Genomic DNA, 21152 nt, shown 5'->3' on the forward strand with positions numbered 1-21152 from the left:
TGTGCTGCTTATAATGTGACATTGGAGTAATAACTTTACCTCTTTAGACCTCAGTGTTTTCATGTACATAGCAAAGGAAACAGGAGATCAATTTGCAGACTCCTCCAATCAACTTGTACGATTAGAAGGTGTAGGTCTACAGTGAGTGAGGTCTCTCAACAAAGTTTTACCATTTTGGGACTTATTAAACCAAACTTTGGGAGGCAGCCAAGTACCTAGACAACAATCAGAGGAATTTCTTGCGTCCTCTCAACAATGGACCAGGGTCATGTCCAGTTCAAAGGGAGGTGCCCCCAACTACAAAGACCTACAACATGTAATTTTAGCAAGTTGGTGGAAGAATTAACCAATTGATCAAGGTTCCCCTGATAACCTCTGCTACCTGTATAAAAATAAGTAAGTTGAACTAAATGAGGGCCATTATAGTCCTCACATTTCTGCTTCAGCTGCTAAATGAAATTCCTTTTTTGAACTGTGAATTTCAATATAAATTTAAAATATCATATAGAAAAATTTGGTTGTTTCTCTGACTTTTTACAAGCCTTTTTCTTTCCAAAACTTGAAATTTCAACCTGCAAGATGAAGAATGCCATCAGGTGTGAAGGAAAGCAAGGGACTGTTTGGGCCTGTTCCTAAAATGATGGTGGGCTTTAAGGCAGAGTGTTAGGCCATAGGGTGTTGAGACTAAACATAATGTCACAACTGAGGTGAGAACAAGGGTGGAGAGAAGTTTTCTGAGAAACCCTTACGCTTAAACCGTAGTAGGTCCTACTAGATTTTATATTCTCTAAATACATATACACCCTGTACAGTATGTTTTATAGCCTGACATCAGCATTCTGAAATGTGGTAGTTGAATTAAGACAATTTAGAAAACAGATATGAATAGATTTTATTATTACTTCTCCTTATGAGGTATTGTAGTCAATCATGGAAATTCTGATAAGACTTATTTTGAATGCCCGGCCACTGCTTGTCTAGCAACTGATTATTTCTTCACAGAGAGGATTCTCTATCTGCTTAATGATAACTGACAGGATTCCTACTTTTTCAATTCACTTTCCTTTGCATTTGTGTAAGTGATAGAACCAGAGCCAAAGCAATGCCTCAGAAGCCGCATTATGCCTGTCTAAAAGCAAGGAAAGGGGAAGTGATGAGTACTCTGCTAACAAGTAGAAAGATCAAAACATTAACAATGTCATATTACCTCTTATTTTGAATTTCCCTAAAACAGCTCACTTCTTCAATGGCATAGTCTATAATATGGTATTTCTATAATATGCTATATAGGATTTTCTATGTCCCCAGATTAAATATTTAAATTAAAAAAGAAAGTGAAACAGCCTAAAAGAAGTAGCAAATGTTCGTATTTGTAAAATCTTTCATTAAATACCATTTTTGCTTTTTACTTTTGTTTTGTCTTGCTTTAATTCAGGGTTAAAAAATCCAAGCCTTGTTTATATTTGCTATAAGAAATTTAACTTGGGACTCCTTAAGCATTCATTCTTCCTATACCTCCCTCCCTGGTAATAATAAAAGACTCTCTAAACCTTTTAAACTAGGCTTAAATTTTGCAATCCATTTATTGAACATGCCTGCAATGAAAAATTAATTATTAAACAAGTGCCTCGGGAAGACATCAATGGCCTTGTCACCCATGCACAAGATTGATAACATGTCATATCCCAAAGCAAGGGAGGGCCCTGATGGCACTTGAATTTAAACCTGGAAGGGTAATACTAAGCATGTCATAGTATAAGTCACATTTTAAATTTATTTTTTATTAAATGTTAGATAGAATAAATTCATCCAGGCCTTACAGACTCAGTTTTATTAAATGAACTCCCACTCTTTCAAATATAAAGAATGGTCCCAGCTTCTCAAGGGCATCTGACACTCTGAAGCATGAGAAACCAGTAAGTACAAAAGGCAAAGGCTGCAAAGAGTGATGCATTCATATACATACAGGGTGGGGTAAAGTTTTTAAAAATGCTGAGAATAACAAAACCAGGGCAGTGCACACCCAAAATGGTAAAAGCACCTGAAGTCAGAACTGTGCATGAGTACTAGTGCATGAAAGGATCCAGTAGTGAGGAAAAATAGAAGTGAGAAAGGAATAACTCTATCAGAATGAAATTACTAGGATTTAGGACACATGTATAGGTATTTGTTGCAATTGAATTTTAACAAAGGGGTAAGCTGAGACAATTTTTCAAGCAAGATAACATTTATTTTGCAGGGCAATGAGGGTCAAGTGACTTGCCCAGGGTCAAACAGCTAGTAAGTGTCAAGTGTCTGAGGATTAATTTGAACTCAGGTCCTCCTGAATCCAGGGCCAGTGCTTTATCCACTGCACCACCTAGATGCCCCCCAAGATAGCATTTATTGAAAGGTACATAAATTGAAGATTATTAAATATTTTTGTAATGCATGTTAATTTTCCAAAACCAAGATGTCTTTCTTCTTCGTATAAAGGGAAAAACCTTTTACATTACACCCAGCTTAGCACAAAGATAAGAATGAGATGGCCAAATGATTGGCACAGATCGTGTACTGTTAACAGACAACAAAGTGAAAGAATACTCAACTCTTAGTTTACTTCCATCTTCTCTGTCATTAGCCATATATCTAAAAGGAAGGATAAGGCATAGGTATATGAAGAAACATTAAGAGCACACCTAGCTACCTGAAATGAGTGTATGTCTTTATATTCAAATGCATTGGAATAAAATAATTTATGATGGATGGGACCATAGAAATCATTTAAGCTAAACCCTTAATGTTACACATGAGTTAGTTCCAAAGGCAGAATGTGATTTCCTCAAGAATAAGTATCAAAGCCAAGTTGAGAACCAAGGTTTTCCAACTGAAAGCCTAATATTCTTTCCATAACACTTCAAAATAATTTTAATTCAAGTGAACACACATTTAATTAAAAACATACTATGTACTATACAAGGCACTGTCCAAGGTGCTTAGAGAAAAAAACACAAAATGATACAACTCCTGTGCTCAAAGTGTTTACTGTCTATGAGGGAGCTATATCACATGCAAAAGTGAGTAAATACAAAATATAAAAAAGCAATTTCAAAATAGGCTGCTAATTACTGGATGGAACAGAAAATACTTTGTTTGGGAGGTGGCACCTAGACTATTCTTTAAAAGAAGTTAAGATTCTATAAAGCAAAATTGGGGTTGTATCACATTTAGGACATATCAGGTACATGTACAAAGTATAGAAATAGGAGATGGAAGGTCACATATGGAGTAGAAGATAATAGGTCAGTTTGATATGAGAATTATTGTGGAGAATGAGTTTACAAGACTTGACCAGAAACTGGACATAGTAGTAAAGTAAGGAATCAAAGTTCTGAGCATAGATATTTTGGAGCATAGAAATGTCATTCACAGAAACAGAAAAGCTAGGAGGAGGTGTTTTGGGGAAAAGGTGATGGTGTTGGTTTCAGGGCACATAGGTGATGTTTGACAACTAGACAAAAATTCAAATTAGAATTTTTTTTTTAAGTGAGGCAAGTGGGGTTAAGTGACTTGCCCAGGGTCATACAGCTAGTAAGTGTCAAGTGACGTAGGCCGGATTTGAACTCAGGTCCTCCTAACTCCAGGGCCGGTACTCTATCCACTGCACCACCTAGCTGCCCCCAAACTAGAATTTAAAGTAGAAGTAGCAATAGATCATCAAACAGTATAAGTTTGGATGAAGTTACTAAGGAAGAGTAAAAAGAAAAGAAGATGCTATCCATGGTACTTTTTTCATTTGTAGTCTTTTTTGCAAAGCTTCCAAGGTTAAAATTTTAAACTAAATAAATGTAGCACCTAAAGGAATATTTAATTCGATAGAGTCTTCACCCTTTATTCCTTAAAGTGGGACCAATTAAATACAAGAGGAATGAAAGCCAAATTCTATTTCCATAGAAGGAATTTTTTAAAAAGTCTTTAAAAAGCATTTGCCTTTTGATTCTATGAAATTATTGCCCAGATGTCTAGACTTCAGGCTCAATTCATAGAGTAATTAATTTCATTCTCAGACCTTTTTGTACATGTATTAAAAGAAGACATACAATACTTTAATAATGATGGCAATTTTTCTAATGTCTTTCACATACATGCAAAGCTTCTAAAATGTTTAACTAATTTCAAAATACATTTGATAATATCATTTCACTTCCTGTCATATGCATAGAGAGAAAACAATAACAAACTAGGGTAGATAATCAAATAACTTGCATAAGGTGAAAATAAAATTCAATGCCAAAAATAATATTAAAGCTTAGGACCCTCTGCCTAGATAATTCGTTTGTAATGTAATGAGCCAAGAGGACAATTTTATAACTATTTAGAAAATAGTCAAGAAAAAATATTGTATGAATTAACATGAGTATAAAATATTTCTATTTTTTTAATTCCTTAAGAGCATGTCATATAATTTATCTTACAGTAAAATAATAAGTATTCAGTGAATGTGGAAAGGAAAAGAATAGAAAATAAGGCATAGGAATGGAATGGAAAGAAAGGGATGAGGAAAGGAGAGAAGGAGGGGGGAAAAGGAAATTGGGAGAGGTAAAGAAAAAGAACAACTCATTTCACTAGAAGTATACTTGCAGCAGTATAGAGCTGAAAGGCAGATAAGTGAGGTTCATTTTAATTCTTAATAATAACAAAATAAAGACAGGGAAATCCCAAAATGGGAAAGCAATGGGTTTTCCTGGCTAGCATTATCTGGGAATCCTCTATATATAGCATTCTAAGTAACTAGGAGAGAAAGTTCAATCCCTTTGGTTTAATTATGGCCAATGTTGTTTGGTTCAGACTGAAAAATAGAAAGTGTGCAACTTGGGGAAAAAAGATGACAGAAGATAGTACTGAGAAAAGATTCTGAAATGATTACAAAGTTCTCCATCACTGGGAAGTTAACATAATCATATATAAGCTCATTCAGAATTGATCCTTAGCTACATCAAAAGCTTGGGTGAATAACATAAATTTTAGACTTCGCTTCTTGTTTACATCATTACATTTTTCTTTGAGAATGAATCACTTTGCTGTATGGAATTTCCCATTGGTAAATGAGCCTTCATATATTGCAGAGAAGACAAAAGATGTTAGATAAGACCCCATTAAATAGAATTTCTTTGAATAATCATTTATGTTCATGTGGAATTTTATGTGTACAAAGCTATTTAAGTCCATCAACTAATCTGATCTTTTCAACCCTACATTGAGTTAGTCATTGAAAGTACTGTTACTGTCATTATGTAGCTGATACTCTAAAGCTAAACTGCCTTGACTAAACTACAATAGATATTAAGATATGGAGCCAGAATTTGAATATAGGTTTTGCTCTTTATTGTCTTTTTAAAACTTCATCTATTTTTCTGTCCATTATATAATCTCATTTTTTTGTATATAATATCATTTCTATTCCTTTAATGTACTTCAGATAATGCAGTTCTGAACAGTAAATCCTTGTTGTTTAATACCCAAGTAAATGGTATCTATCACTGAAGAATTTCTATACCCACCACTTAGCACACTGCATTGCACAATAGCTTAATAAATTCTTGACTGATTTATTAAAAAAAAGAAAATAAGTTGGTGTTCTATCAAAGTAGATGTCAGATGGAAAATCCAAGTAGCCCCTACACCCTGGTGACCCAGAAATAGAAATGATATAGAGTAGAGGTATCAAAAATATGATGTGTAGCCTGTCACATTCCTGCATACAGACCAAACCAAATTAAAACATAATTGGGAAATATTTTTCAAAGGAATTGTAAAATGCAATACTATATAGATAACATTTTAAAATTAACTCAATATACTGCCACAGAAGTCCTTAAGTATGAATTAATGTCCCCTGGTTTTTATTTCAATTTGACTCCACTAATCTTGAGGAAGTTCCCCAGCTTGTTCTGTTAGGACCCTATGGAAAAATCTATGGATGAATATAGATGAGAATTGGGTATGATAACGAAGGGGATAGATTTCAATAGGTAGTAATGACAGAAAGTTCTATAGTCTATAGACAGAAAGATCTACAGGGATAACATCACCGATCCATTGAAATTTAAGTTTTTGTATCAAGCAACATTGATATTCTAACCAGATAAGAAAAAATACCAAAACTTCAAAAATCACTCAAAGTGGTTTTTATTAAAACTTTCATGGATGGAGTTTATATTTTCAATATCTTCATTTCCAATTTATTCCTACTCCATAAACCTTCTAGAGAGCCATCCTTTATAATAAAGAATTAAAATGAATTGGAAGGGGAAAAAAGTTCAACAAAATTAACCAATGCATCAATTTGATTATATGTAGTGTTCTAAACCCAAAGTATCCCATCTTTTTGTAGAATGTACCATAGAGTTGTCCTATATTCTTTTGTGAAAAATTCCAAAGAAGATTACATGGGAGTCAGGAAAGAACATAATAATAAATTCCTAATAATAGTTCTATTCATTAAAAAATATTTTTAATTTCAGGGCAATTTTCCCTGAGAATATCTTGGAAGATGGTGTCTAAGCTCTTTCCTTGATCATGGTTTTCAGGTAGACCAATAATTGTCAAATTATCTCTCCTGGACCTATTTTCCAGGTCAGCAGCTTTTCCCAGAAGATATTTCATATTGCCCTCTATGTTTTTATTCATTTGGATTTGCTTTATTGTGTCTTGGTTTCTCATAAAGTCACTGGCTTCCATTTGTTCAATCTTAATTCTTAGGCAATTATTTTCAACAGAGAGCTTTTGTACCTCCTTTTCCATTTGACTTTTCAAGCTCTTGACTTTTTTCTCATGTCTTTCCTGCATCACCATCATTTCCCTTTCCATTTTTTCCTCTACCTTTCTAACTTTATCTTCAAAGTCCTTTTTGAGCACCAATATGGCCTGAGACCAATTATATTAATATATTAAGGAAAAAGGAGAAAGGGCAACAGAGAAGTCAAGTCTGTACCACAGCCACCACCACAGCCACCACCACCACCACCACCACCACCATCACTTTTGACAGTCATTCAATTATTCAGTAACAGGAAAGAAGTGTATATGTCGGTGTGTGTGTGTGGGGGGCGTTATTCTTATTATGTGCCAGACATTGTACTCAATGCTTTACAAATATCATATCAAGGGGAAGCTAGGTAGTGCAGTGGATAGAGCACTGGCTCTGGAGTCAGGAGGACATGAGTTCAAATCCAACCTCAGACACTTAAAACTTACTAGCTGTGTGACCCTGGGCAAGTCACTTAACCCCAATTGCCTCACCAAAACAAAACAAAAAACAAATATCATATCAGTTAATCTTCAAAACTATGCTTAAGTGATTATTACCTCCATTTTAAAATTTAAGAAACTGAGAAATACAGAGGTTATGACTTGAGCAGGATTACACATCTACTAAGTGTGCAAGGATATTTTTTTAACTCAGGTCTTCTTGTTACTGGGAACTTTAGTCCCAGCATTCTATTCTCTGACCCATCTACCCACTCTATTTGTGTTAGTTACACCAGAGTATAATATTCTATGAAAAAGAAAATAAGGAAATGACCCCAAAAGAGAAGTTGTAATCCCTCTAGCAAACATGAAAAATTCAAAATTCTTAATATAAAATTGAGTTTCTGATAACAAGGTTCATGAAACATGAAACTATAACATGTATCCATTAAAAAGTCTGATACAATGGGATAGGGTATGGAAATGGAAGTTCTATAGCATGTTTGGAGATAAAAAGCACAGCATCTAGAGAGAAATGAATACTAAAGAAGGGAGAACTATTCTTTCTAGCTCTCCTTGGATTGCCATGAGAAATTTTAGGGTTTTCTTGGTATTTTAACTAACCCAGCAAATTAGAATCTGGCAAGGCTAGCTGTCATTACTTCTTGTCCTATTGTCCCAAGTGTCCTGAAATAAAAACTAATTCCACATATGTCATAAACCCCCTTAGATAATAATTTGGCTCACAGTCTATATGTTGTCTTTATTCCATTGCATTGTTCTTAACACTTCTGTTCATATTTTTTTTCTAATTTTAAATAATCAAGTTTTCAAAGTAATGAGAGTGGGAGTTGATATAAAGTAGAGTGGGGATGATTAGAAAGATATCTAAAATATTTACAAGGTAACATAAAGGTAAATAATTGGGGAAAATGAGAAATAAACAAAACTATGACAAATCTTCAATAACAAACCTTAATGTTTGCCTTGAGTAGAAAATTAATAAATAAGCAATTAAAATTTTTTGATACCTAATCTGGTAGCAAAGGTCCCAACTTACATTCTCTTGAAATTTCTACACATGAGACATTTGTTACTTTTCTTAAAGTTGTAAATGCCTTTTAAAATAATTATGTAAAATTCAGTTTTGGATTTGAAATTAATATATTTTAAATTATTACTTTTCATGTAAAAGTTCAGATATCACAATGTTATTTTTGTCTGGTACACATAACACTGGTGTGTATGTACATAAATGTGTATGTATTTATATATGCATATATGGATACATGTACAATATATACTTATATCAAAATGATTTGAATATAGCCTGCTCTTAAAAATAAGATAAACTATACATGTATTTAAAATAGAACTACTATATAAAATTTACTATATATATTTTTCTATATATCTTTCCACTCAAATAAACTTTCTTATGCATATTATTATTTCTCTATTCATGTTTGTTATGAAGATAAAAGTGGATAAAATAAAAAAGTACACTTTTAGACTATAGTAAAGTTTTATATAAATCAGATTTGGGGAAGTGTATAAAATAGTTTCTTTCTGACCAAAGCAACATAGCTCCACAACCATATATTTGTGATAGACAATATAAGAACTTAACTCTCATTTAGCCACATGCTACTTCTGCATTTTCTGGGTTACTCATAACAAATAATTGATATCAAGTTGGCAGGCTCAATTCCATAGGCTTTCTTTTCACTGTCACTTGCCACATGTTTCAAGGAGCACAAACTAATGTCAATAATAATATAAGCGGCACACAGTGATAAGTTCTATTCTTGATAAAATATAATAAATACAATGCTGAGATAGCTAAGAATTACTTCAGGATTTTCCATTACTTGGTCTATAACCCAAGGAGACCAGGGAGAGAGAAAAAGGGGCCCACATTTACAAAAAATAGTTTAAATTTATTTTCATGTATTTATTTTTATATAAAATATTTTTGTTAAAATAAAGAACTGGAAAATAAAGGGATACTCATTAATTAGGGAATGACAGACTATTTATGACCTATAAATGTAATCCAATATTTCAGACAAAATGGGGAAGACTTGTATCAACTGATGCAATGTGAAGTAAGGGAAATGAGAAGAAACTATGATGTAAAAATAACATTGAAAAAAACCCCAAAATTTCAAAGACTTATAAACTCTCACCAATGTAATAACCACACACAATTTCAAAGGACTAATGATGAAACATGCTACTTACCTATTGAATGAAAGGAGATTTATTCAAAGTGCAAAGGATGATATGTATAATTTGGATACAGCTGCTGTGGGAATAGTTTGATTGAATATGAATCTTCTTACAGGTTTTGTTTTTGTTTTTAATTTGAGGATGGTTAAAATAGAGTATAGATGTGGGGAGGACAAAGGGTCTAGCATGCTATGATGCTCTGGGTCATGAAGAGTTGTACACGACTGAATGAAAACAAGAATTAGGAGAATAATGGAAGAGTAAATTTTAAAAAAAGAATGAAAAGAGGAGCATTAACATATTTTTGAATATACAGAAGGTACATTCAAATAGAATAGAATAGAATAGAAATTTACATCCTGAATTTATATACTTGAAAAATGAGCTATATAAAATGGAGAGTCACAATTTCACGTTACATCTTTTCCTTTGTTCTGTTCATTTCATTTGGTGGAAGTTCAGAATAAAAAAATGTCTTATAGGTCTGTTTCATCAGAATTTATATTTTGCACAGGACCTTCATATTAATTTATGAGGTACAGAACTGAATGAAAAGAGAAAGAAGTTTGGCTTGAATCTCACTAGGAAAATATAATTTTCCCAGTGGTTCCAAATGGGATGCTGCCACAAAAGCCACGCTTTAAACTTTTGGTGATTCTAAGTGAAGAGAAGGAGCATGGCAGAATAGATAGATGAAGCCCTGGAATCATGTCCTGCTTCTAAAACATGCTGGCTATGTAACCTGAGGAAGTTGCCTAATCTCACAGTGTACCAAGCAGTAGCCTAAGACTCCAAGTTGCAGAGAAGATTCTGATTATCTTCAGTACAGGGAGTTGTCTGTTCCAGAATCCATTATACTAATAAAATCACATCTCCAGGCCCTATCTTATTCTAGGAGGCTATTAGTCATGGAACGCAATGTTATGAAAATAATTAAAATTGAAGATGAATCAAAGGGCGCTGGGGGTGTAAGTTGCCTGCAATATACTATCAACAAAGATTTGCTTCATAAATACTATAAATGATACGATTGAAAATATATGTCTAGAAAAGAAAGTGGACTTTCCACACAGCAAGAGTGAGAGAGAACAAATAGCCACCCCTCAATGTCTCAATGGTATCCATGAAATATTGAAAGAATCAGGAGATACAGAATATACTCTCTGCAAAAGATTTATGGAAAAGTATAGACAAGAATGAGACAAGATGTAAAAGCACTGATGGTTTGCCACATTCATCAGTGGGAAAAGTACAACTACCTATAGTACGAAGAATCCATTAAAGGAATAACATGGTCTAGGCACCCAGTGAATTGCAGAAAACACTTTTAAGTGGCCTCTAGTAAGCCACTTAAGTCCATAGTCACATGGCACCAATGTCCAAATGGCTGGAAAGAAGAAATGACCTAGAATAGTTCCAGCAAATAAGGGAAGGGCCATATCAAGCAAGAGACTGAGGGCTCTCAGCTCCATCGTCTGTGCTGTGATTGGTCCCTGATCAGGACATGAGGGCAAAGCATTTGCAGAAATACATCTGACTGAAGGGGAAACTATAGGTGAGAGTGAGATATACAGGGGGCTAATATCCCACTTGCTAGGCCCACTAGGGTAATAATTAAGCACCACACAGACCCAAAGGGGAGAAGAGAGACCCATTAATTCTTTATATTCAGATGTTTAATAGTCTGTGAAGGAGTTCCCAATCATTAGTGTGAATTAGCAAAATTTTATCATCTATGATTTTTATGAGGATCCCTTTAAGCAAACTACAAATGCAGAATTTCCTACTTTCCATTAAAATGCAGTGCACTTAACAAATTATGCATTTTTTATTGAGGTTTACATTCACACTTAGATTCTTCTTCATAATGACTTGACCATAAGGGTAAGAGCTTACTACACGAAATAAGATAGCAGTTTATTTTCCTGACAGGAAAGGACATACCATAAACTTTCCTACTGATTAAACTCTGGCTTTTATATCTATCAGGTAGAATCTAGTGGAAGGACATTGCTCCTTGCATTCCTAAGCAGGCAGTCCCTTAGGAAGAAAAGTAACATCAACAACCTGATGTCAAGGCTTAGTATATTTATTTACTCCACCTGGAGTTCCCTAAAATTATTCTTTGCATGGGGTTAAACAATGAGGAATAAATACCCATCACAAAACTGCAAAATCTGAATCAAAGATACTCCTCCTAAGAGAACAATAAATATTTCTATGATCATAATTGGGTCTATCTATCAAATAGGAAGATATCTGCCATCTGACTGTACATCAAATGTCTAATGATTGGTTTGTTATGCACTTCATTTCTCCAATTACAAAGATTATGAATGGAATTGGAAGGTGACATATTGATCAATCCATTAATTATCAGTCTGTCTCCACTCTCTCATTTTTAGCATTCTCCCTCTGGGCCTCTCTATCGTTCTTCTGCGCTACTGAGGCCTGCATTTTTTATGTCTACCACTAAAACTACATTTAGATAGAGCTATATTTAATAGAGCTGCACATCGTGTTATGAAACCACCTGCTTTTTAACCCATCTTCTTTTTTTTGTCCCCAACGTCAAAATGATTGGTTTTAGCATCATGAAGCTTCCTGGAAATTAATACAATATGTATGTACAAAAATATGTTATATAAGGTATAGATGATATCAAAGAGAAAAAGAGAAAAGGTAAAAGGAAGGAGGGAGGGAGGGAGGGAGAGGGAGAGAAAGGGAGGAAGGCAAGAAGGTAAGTTGGGGGAAGAGTAGGGGATTGGTGTCAAGAGAATATATTTTAATGTCTAGACTGACTACACAGTTGTTTTGAGAACCTGGACAAGTCATTTTAACTGCCCAGGGACCCAGACAACTCCGTAATCCTGTAGTTTCAAAGCACATGTGCATGTCTATTAAATCTTAATATCTCTCTCTCTCTCTCTCTCTCTCTCTCTCTCTGCCCCTCCCTCCCTCCCTCCCTCCCTCCCTCCGCTCCTCCCTCCCTCCCTCCATCTGTATTTTTCTTCCTTCCTTCCTCTTTCTCTCTTTACACACACACACACACACACACACACACACACACACACACACACACACACACACACACAAAATGTACACGATAAAATTATATTCAAAATGAAATATTTAAAAACTTAAGTTCATAAATAACTTTTTAGCACTGAGGAACCAATCTGACTTCTCAAAAGATATTCTGCTGTGCTAGAACACATTTTCTTGCCCCTTACACTATACTCTGAATTGCTGTGTAACATAATAGTACAGTAAAAACAGCCTCATTCTATTCAACAGCTCATCTGGCAACATTTGCTTAGCAGCTGCCTTATTGTTAGGGCACCCTAAAAAACAAACAAGCAAACAAACTTGTTCTTTTTAGGTGCTCTACTAACTGGGAGTTGACCTTAAATTTCAAGTGGAAAACTGAGAACAATTTTTTAAAAATGTATCATATTTTTAAAGTCAAGTAATCACTCAACTTTAGTTAGTAGTATGCCTCATTACATGCAAAAATCTATTCCTGAGAAGATTTAGGTAAACAGTTATCTGTAATGACTTAAAAATTATTTTTTTTCAAATACACCATCTTCCTATTAATGCATAATACATTTTCAAAGTCATTTTATTATTTATTTCTGTTTGAACTTAAATCAACAATGACTCTTAAAACCTAGTTTCTTTGCCACAGTTTTTTTGTTAATTCTTAATGAATTTTTTATTTTATTTTATTTTATATAATGCTTAATATTTTATATAATGCTTAAGAATTGCAAAGCATACATTAGATGCATTGTCTTGTTTGATCTTCACAACGCAGTAAGGTTATCACTCCTGCCATTTTATAGATGATGAAATGAAGGTTGGGAAAGGACATAGGATCCTTTATCTATAACTGAAGGGGTCCTTAGCAGCCATCTAATTCAACTTCCTTATTTTATAGATGAGGAAACCGAGGTTGATCGAGGTAAAATGGACCTAAATCATGCAGCTAGTAAGTGCAAGGGACAGGCTTTTAACCCTGGGGCTCTGACTCCTGCCAGTGATATTTCTTCCACATCCATCCATCCATCCATCCATCCATCTGTGTGTGTGTGTGTGTGTGTATATATATATATATATATAATTATTAATTAATATATTTATAATGTATGCTTTATATTAATTTTAAGAACATATCCCATCATATTAATTATATAATAATCAATATATTATATATTTTGAACCAGGCTCTTTGAAGTAAAGCAAGAATAATACCAACATGCCATATGTTTGAAGTGAATGGGGGGGGTGGAGTTAAAACAATAATGTCCTACCCATCCAGAATAAGTTTGAATACCAGAGAGGTCATAGTTAAGACTGTGGATGAAGAGATAGAAAAGAAGTACAAGTCAAACTTAGCCAAATTATCTTTTTTTTACAGATTGAAAATTGAAAACCAGGGAGGATAAATGACATATTCATAGTCATACGGCACTATATGCAAATGACTGGCTATGAACCTTGGTTTCCTGTCACACTACAGGTTAAATATTCTTTCCACATTGCTACATATTATGACAATTACCGTTATTATTGTACTACACTTTGGAGAACAACAAGGGTGACAAGTATAGGTGGGGAAAACTAAACAATAATTTTTATTATACACTCAACCACTCTTTTTTGTCTTCTGTCCCAGACTTCACCTTAATATGGATTATATACAGATGAAAATGGCAACACTTTTGCTACATCACTGACTACCTAGTCCATATTTTTCCAGTTCTATCCAAATGGCATACTGCTGTTTATTATTATCAACCCCTGTAATAGTTATATATTTTAAACTGCTCCCAATATTCTTCTCATACTATTATTAGTTACAGAACATATTCTGAAATATAAATAATTTAAATAAAAATGAAAAGAAACCTCATATATTATATGATAGAAATTTTCATTACTTTATATGTTGCTAAACAGGGCCTCCCAATTACATATTCATTCGTGATTCACTGTTAAGGTATTCCACTACCTATGTATAATAACTATATAAATGAAATGAAAGTTTATCAGAACTATTTCATTATTCCATTTGTTATTAGAGAATAGCATTGGGAAGAACATCTGTTATTAAAAATATACTCTCTTTAAAACATAAAATCTGCCCTGAGTTCTGATGTGCTACTAATCTCTTGGGAAGGTAGATGGATGGGTTCTGTTCCCCAGTGCAAAGGAGATCTAAGAAACCTGAATGAGGCTCTGATAAATCTTCTCTATGTTCACATCAGTTTTGATGAAGGTTCTTTGTAAAATGGGAAAGAGAAAAATACTTGTGAAAAATGCTGCAGTTCTCTATGGTAGTGTTATTAGAGTATTGATTTATTTCTTGGAGGGTAGTGGGCCACAAGATAAAAAAATAATAAAAGATATTTCTGATGTATATTTTTGAATCATGTTTAATTTGAAAATGTATGGTTGAAAATCAAACTACCAATGAATAAATTGTTAAAATATATAAATTTCTAAGCTTAAAATATATCAACTCATTATGCCTTAGCCAATTTTATACGTCTGCTCAAATAAGACATATTTGGGAGTGGGCATGTGCTCCAATACCCAGATAGTAACATAGTCAAATTATGAGCTAGGTATATACTGTTTATTGGCAAGACTGAATCCTATAAAGTGGTTACACGTATTTGAATTCATGCTATTTGTAGGCCACCTTATGTAAAAGATGTTAATTGGTTCCAGCCCAAAGGAAATATGTAGTATAAATTCAACCAATATAGCCACTTCAAAGGACTCATTATTTTCACTAATTAGGAACTAGCTACCATTTTATAAAATCAGGAAAGTTGTTCATCACTTTCAAGGTAGAAATAACATAACCTGAATTCAGGTCCTCTAACTCCAACCCTACTCTTCCCATTATACAGCGTTATCAGTGACAGATAATAAAGTGACAGTAGTGCATCTAAGAAAAGAGCTACTGATATTTATGGATGGGTATTTATAACATATTACTATATATCTAAAGTAATTAGACTTTTATTATATTGCAATATTCCACAAAGAGTCAAGGTTTGCAAATTTAATTGGCCTTATAAAAATGGTCTCTCTAGCTACTGTTACCAGTGGCATAGCTTTAAAAAAAAAACAAAAACCAACCTCATTCTTTTTCTTATGTTTCAGCCAGTTGTTTGGGACCATGGGACTACTATCAGTGTTTATCAGTGGCAGATGAGACTTTGAAAGTTGGTTTTCCTGTGCTGTGCATGCAGCTGTATAGTAGATAATAGCTCCCAAAGTATTACCAATAACGTTATGCACCAAAAGATAAAAAATCCCTGGGATCATTGCCATTCCAAAGGTCTATGCTTCCCTTGTTTGTAGCCTAGGCCTCTTTCCCAATATGTGGATTACACAGTTTACATAAAGGGTAAGCTAATTCTTAGCATTTCAAAACATTAAGACTGAAATATAGCTGACACATATAGATGCTTAGTGAACAAATTGCATACAATGAACATTACAGGGTTGCTGGGAAGGTAACACACATAAGGCCTGCAGTGAGGTTTACCTCACCACTCACATTAGTTTTCATTGTGAAATGGATAATATATCCGTCATGAATGTACACTCTTTGAATACAGCAAAAAAGTTCAAAGAAACAAAAGAAGTTTATTGTGCTTTCCTTTCCCTTCAGTTAGAATAATTGCCAATCAGTAGTGAATGTGGTGGCATGTATTTTGCCTATTGTTTGGACAAGGAGAAAAAGACAAAACAACAATAAAATGGAATTTAATAATGAAAAGCATATAACAAATGCATATGTTTCTGTTTACATGCCCCATTATAGTTAATTGCTAATGCCAGCTCCACATTACTAGAAGGTAAAAAGCATAATAATGGAACAATGGAATTTCTTTTAAGTACCAGCTACCTATGGGGGAAAGGACTGCATCACATTTCTAAGAAAACAACAGGAGTGAGGAATTATCAGTCAGCATGCCAGCTTTTATGTAGCTGATCTATATTTGGGGCGGAGACTGCATTTACTTAAAATCATTTTCCATTATATTAGCCTTCAAAAAAATCACCTGCCTACATAAATATAGTTCCCTTACATGGACTCTCATTTTGTATCTTCAATTTTCTAGGAAACATTTCTACTCTGGAATCCTCAAACCTCACTGGATCCTCATACCCAATATACCTAGGAAAGGTAAACTACATAAAGCCAACTATTACTTTGTAACTTGCTTCTTATTTGGCAGTAACCCCATCATCCTTCCTAGTCATCTAGGGTTGGTATGTCTTTCCTTTCTATCCTCATGCCCATTATCTTAGCTGAGACCTTTGTCACATCATGACTGATGTTCCTGGCTCTCCTTCATTCAATCCAACTTGAATTCTGCTAGCGTAATAGTCTGTAAAAGTAAATTTCATTGTAATTCCTCCATTCATCACGTATAGATCATTTCTTACTGCATCAGACTGAACCTTTTCTGCCTGGTTTTAGGTCCTCCATAATCTGGTACCCTAGCTATCTCTTCAGGAAAGTCATCTGAGCATTCCATGATTATGCTATGAATGTACCTGCCTGTGTTCTTTTACTAATGCCACTGGAATGCTCTTCTTTCTCCCTTGCACTCAAGCACAGGGTATATCAGCAATGTGAAGCTGCCTGACTTTTCACTTCAACCACAGTTACTTGTTGGAACATAGTGAGGTTGCTGCCATTTAGGGAAGACAATGACCTTCTTCAATGACACAGTCAGTGAAGGTGAATATCAAAACAAACACATGCAAAGATTGGTGGTACTACAGGTCTCAGCAAAATACACAGGAAAACAGACTATCAAAGACTGAGATGGAATGGAAGTGGTGATGGAAAGGCCTTGTTAGATGGAATGGGAATTTAAACAGAATGAACATTTCTTATATTAAATACATAAGTGGCAGCTAGATGGGTCAATGGATAGAGGGCTGGACCTGGAGTCAAGAAGACCTGAGTTCAAATCTAGTCTCAGACACACTAGCTATGTGATCCTGGTCAAATGACTTAATATCTGTTTGTCTCAATCCACAGAAGAAGGAAATGGCTAATCATTCCAATATCTTTAACACGAAATCCTCATAAATGGTCACAAAGAGTGGAATGTGAGTGACAATAATAATAATAAAGATATATAGTTACTAATTCATTTAAAAGTTTAACAAATTATCTCAATGAATTAGTTTGTTTTTCTTATCCACAAGTTCATTCACTTAGCTTCTGACAAATCTTTATAACAAATTCTCATCTTAAATAGCTCATGATCCAATAGTGTGCCATTGCATATTAATATTTTCATGAAGATCAAATTCAATTCAGCCATATGTCCTGAGCAAAGTAGGGTGACCAAAAAGTGTGGTGAAATGATTAAAAACTATTATATGCAAGCAATATTGAAGGAACTAGAGGTGTTTAGGCTAAATAGAAGACAGGATAAAAATGTTGTTTCTCTCTGAGTATTTGAAAGGTCATCAGTGAAATAAAGATTAGATTTATTTTCTTTGAACCAGAGGGCAGACTAGGGAGTAAGAAGGAGAAGCTTCAAAGAATCATATTTCAGTTCGATAAGAAAACCTCTTATTAATTAGGGCTGCCCAAAGATTGAATGGATTGCCTTGGTAGGCAAGAAGTTTCCTTTCCCTAGAGTTTTTCAAGGAGAATTCTGACAACCTCTTATCCAGGATTTTATGGAAGGGATTCCTGTTTCAATGCAAGATAACCTGGATGAATTCTTAAGTTTTCCAACTCCAAGATTCCAGGATTTCATATAATTCTCTGAAGGTGAGATGTGTTCTATTTCCCATTCACTGACCTTGAAAATATTAGCCTATGCCTGATATTTCAACCCATACCATTTTATTTCTAAGGTAATCAACCTATTTTTCAGACATTATTCTATTCATGATAATATCCCTCTGAGGTGATGAGATTGTATTATGCTACCCATAAAGGATAAGAAAATGAAACCCAAAGGAGGATAAATGAAGGGATCCATATATGTCCAAGGCAAGATAAGCAACAAGATTTTCTGAATCTGGTGATTAGATAATCTTTACTTTATGAATCAAAAAGAGAATATTTTCTATCATCAAAGGTGTGACACATTCCCATCATGATGTTTTTTTCTGACTACAGGGTGATTTATATTCGCCGTGCATTAGGATTATACGTATAACATACTGAGATAAACACCTATGTCTGTTGAATCTTCATTACGTCTTCAACACTGTACAAGCTGGCATCACAGAATAGCAGCAGTAGTTACAGACAATGTCCACATCTTTAATAACTTAATGCAATCAGTATGCTATTTATGGTCCAATAGCACAAGGCTTTGTACCATTTTTTTGTCATAGACCCCTTCTCAAAATCAGGTTTTTAATTGCATAAAATATATAGAATTACAAAGAAAAACAATTAAACTGAAATACACTTAAGAAAGTATTATGAAAAACTCATGAACCTCAGAATAAGTACTCTTGAACTTATACAATCTATTCATTTTACTTTGGAGATTGTGAATTAATACTTCAAGGGTCTTTGATAGTAGAGGTATGTGTTCTTTTTTCCACTTGAAAATTTCCCAACATTTTCATTCTTCCACAGAGTATATTTAGAATTGTCATGGATGAAACATTGCTCAGGCAGCCAATCTGATGCTAGACCTCTTAACCATTAGCTGGTTTGGTTCTTAGACAACAGACATAAGTGTCCATCAGACGATCCATACACAAAACCTTTCCAGCTTGGAAGGACCTGACAAACCTTGTGCTCTGTTGGCATAGTCTTCAAACACACAGTGCTAGGTCAATAATAAGAAAGTAGAACAGGGTGTTAGCAGAGAAATATAAAAATGTCTTACATTGGGAGAAAATGGAGCTGCATTTAATTTTTAGAAATGTTATACATTATTTTGTTTTAAAGTAACAAAAATTGTGACTTACATATTGCATAAGAATAACACTTATTTTTTTAATTAACTGAAATTAATTTGACTTTGTAATGAAACCTTATGTTCTCAATAAAAGGAAATATAATTCTCTCTCTGAAAGATATCTTCTCTTTATGTGATGGGAGTATCATTTCTTACAATGCTGTTTATAGTTCATTAAACAGGATTAACCTGAAGAATTAATGGACACCTACAAAGATAATGCTTTCCTCTTTTTTTTTTCCACTGATGGCTTGCTCAAAATTTTTGGGGGGTTATTCTAAGGCATTCTTTGCATAATAAACTTTGAGAAGATTAGGAGCAAAGTGGTATCATTAAGTAAATCTTTTGGTAGTGAAATAACTTAATCCCATTGGACAGAGCCTAAAACAGACCTGTCCAAAATAGTCTTGTTCTCTCTCAGTATAGGAAGATCAGAGACATTATTTGGGCCAATTTTTTGATGGTTCTTCTAAATACTGCCCCCTGTCCTTCCCCAAAATAAAATATACCTTTTGTTTTGCCTTCCTAATTCTAAATATAGGAAGCAGCTATTACCACAAATCTACTCTTCTTTGTAATAAAATTAAGTGCATATTTTCCAAATTATTTTCCTGGTATTCAGCACAATAAGTCTATCTTGTCAGATCCACATAAGAAAGAATATCTTTTTATCAAATACTCATTCTTATTCTCTCTCTTATTTCCCTTCTCTCCTCATCCCCTTACTATATATAATATACATATATATATATGCACATATATAGAGATTGCCAAAATACTGTATCAGCTAATTGAATAATTATAGACTTGAAAACTAAGCTCACTACTGAGCTTTCAGTTTATTTTCCAAGCCAAGAACCCACTCTGTTTTTTAAAAATAATAATAAAGCATTGTATAGATTATATATATATATATTTTAAATGACAAGGCTTTGAAATATAGCACATGATTTAGCAACTTGAAATATTTTTGTGAGGACTCACAAAATTTGATTCAATTGCTAATTGTCAAAGGGATCCACAGCATTCCATAAATGAAATGTTAATTTTAATCCTTTTATAAGACTGTAAAATTTACCATCCAAAGGCTTAAGTACTATAATACATGTTTAAAACTGAACATTTCATATAGTCATCTCTTGAGTATCATTTAAAGTAACAAATTAAAATAAGGGTCATATATTTAGCCATTTCCAAAAGATGTTTTGTTTTTGTTTTTTTTAAAGTGCAGCTTTTGCACTTGAATATGAGTTTGGCTATTAGTTCTTATACAAAACTACATTCTTTTCCAGACAAAAACAGGCAAGTTATAACCACTAGGATCTAATTATTTTTTCTAATTTATCACTGACATAGGAAAGGAAAGAAAAAAAAAGCAAAAACAAACTGTGGGACCTCACAATTTCTCCTGCTGAATGAACACTGATAAGAAAATTCTGAATCATTGTTTCAACCAGTTTATGCTATTCATGGACTGATGAGCAGGAAGCCCACAAATAAATTGAATAGTTAGTGAATCACATTGTTTTCCAGTTCATGAGCACCAGAGACAGCTCCAGATTCATACTATTCCTAACCCCCATAATTGTTATGGCTTCACTATATATAGTGGATAGAGAAGCTAAAAAAATCTTTAAAAATACACAAATAATGGTTTAATTTGGAGATCTTGTAGAGAAAATAAAAAGGTTTGTAAAATACCATAAAAGG

General features: G+C 33.8%; 1 protein-coding gene across 5 annotated transcripts in view; it reads right to left on the reverse strand.

Annotated features, from left to right (window-relative positions):
• The window catches only part of PCDH9 (protocadherin 9), a 1095516-nt gene that overhangs the window by 823025 nt on the left and 251339 nt on the right, over positions 1-21152 (reverse strand). The window lies entirely within an intron of this gene.

Source organism: Dromiciops gliroides, chromosome 3 (assembly GCF_019393635.1).
Source record: "Dromiciops gliroides isolate mDroGli1 chromosome 3, mDroGli1.pri, whole genome shotgun sequence".
NCBI lineage: Eukaryota > Metazoa > Chordata > Mammalia > Microbiotheria > Microbiotheriidae > Dromiciops > Dromiciops gliroides.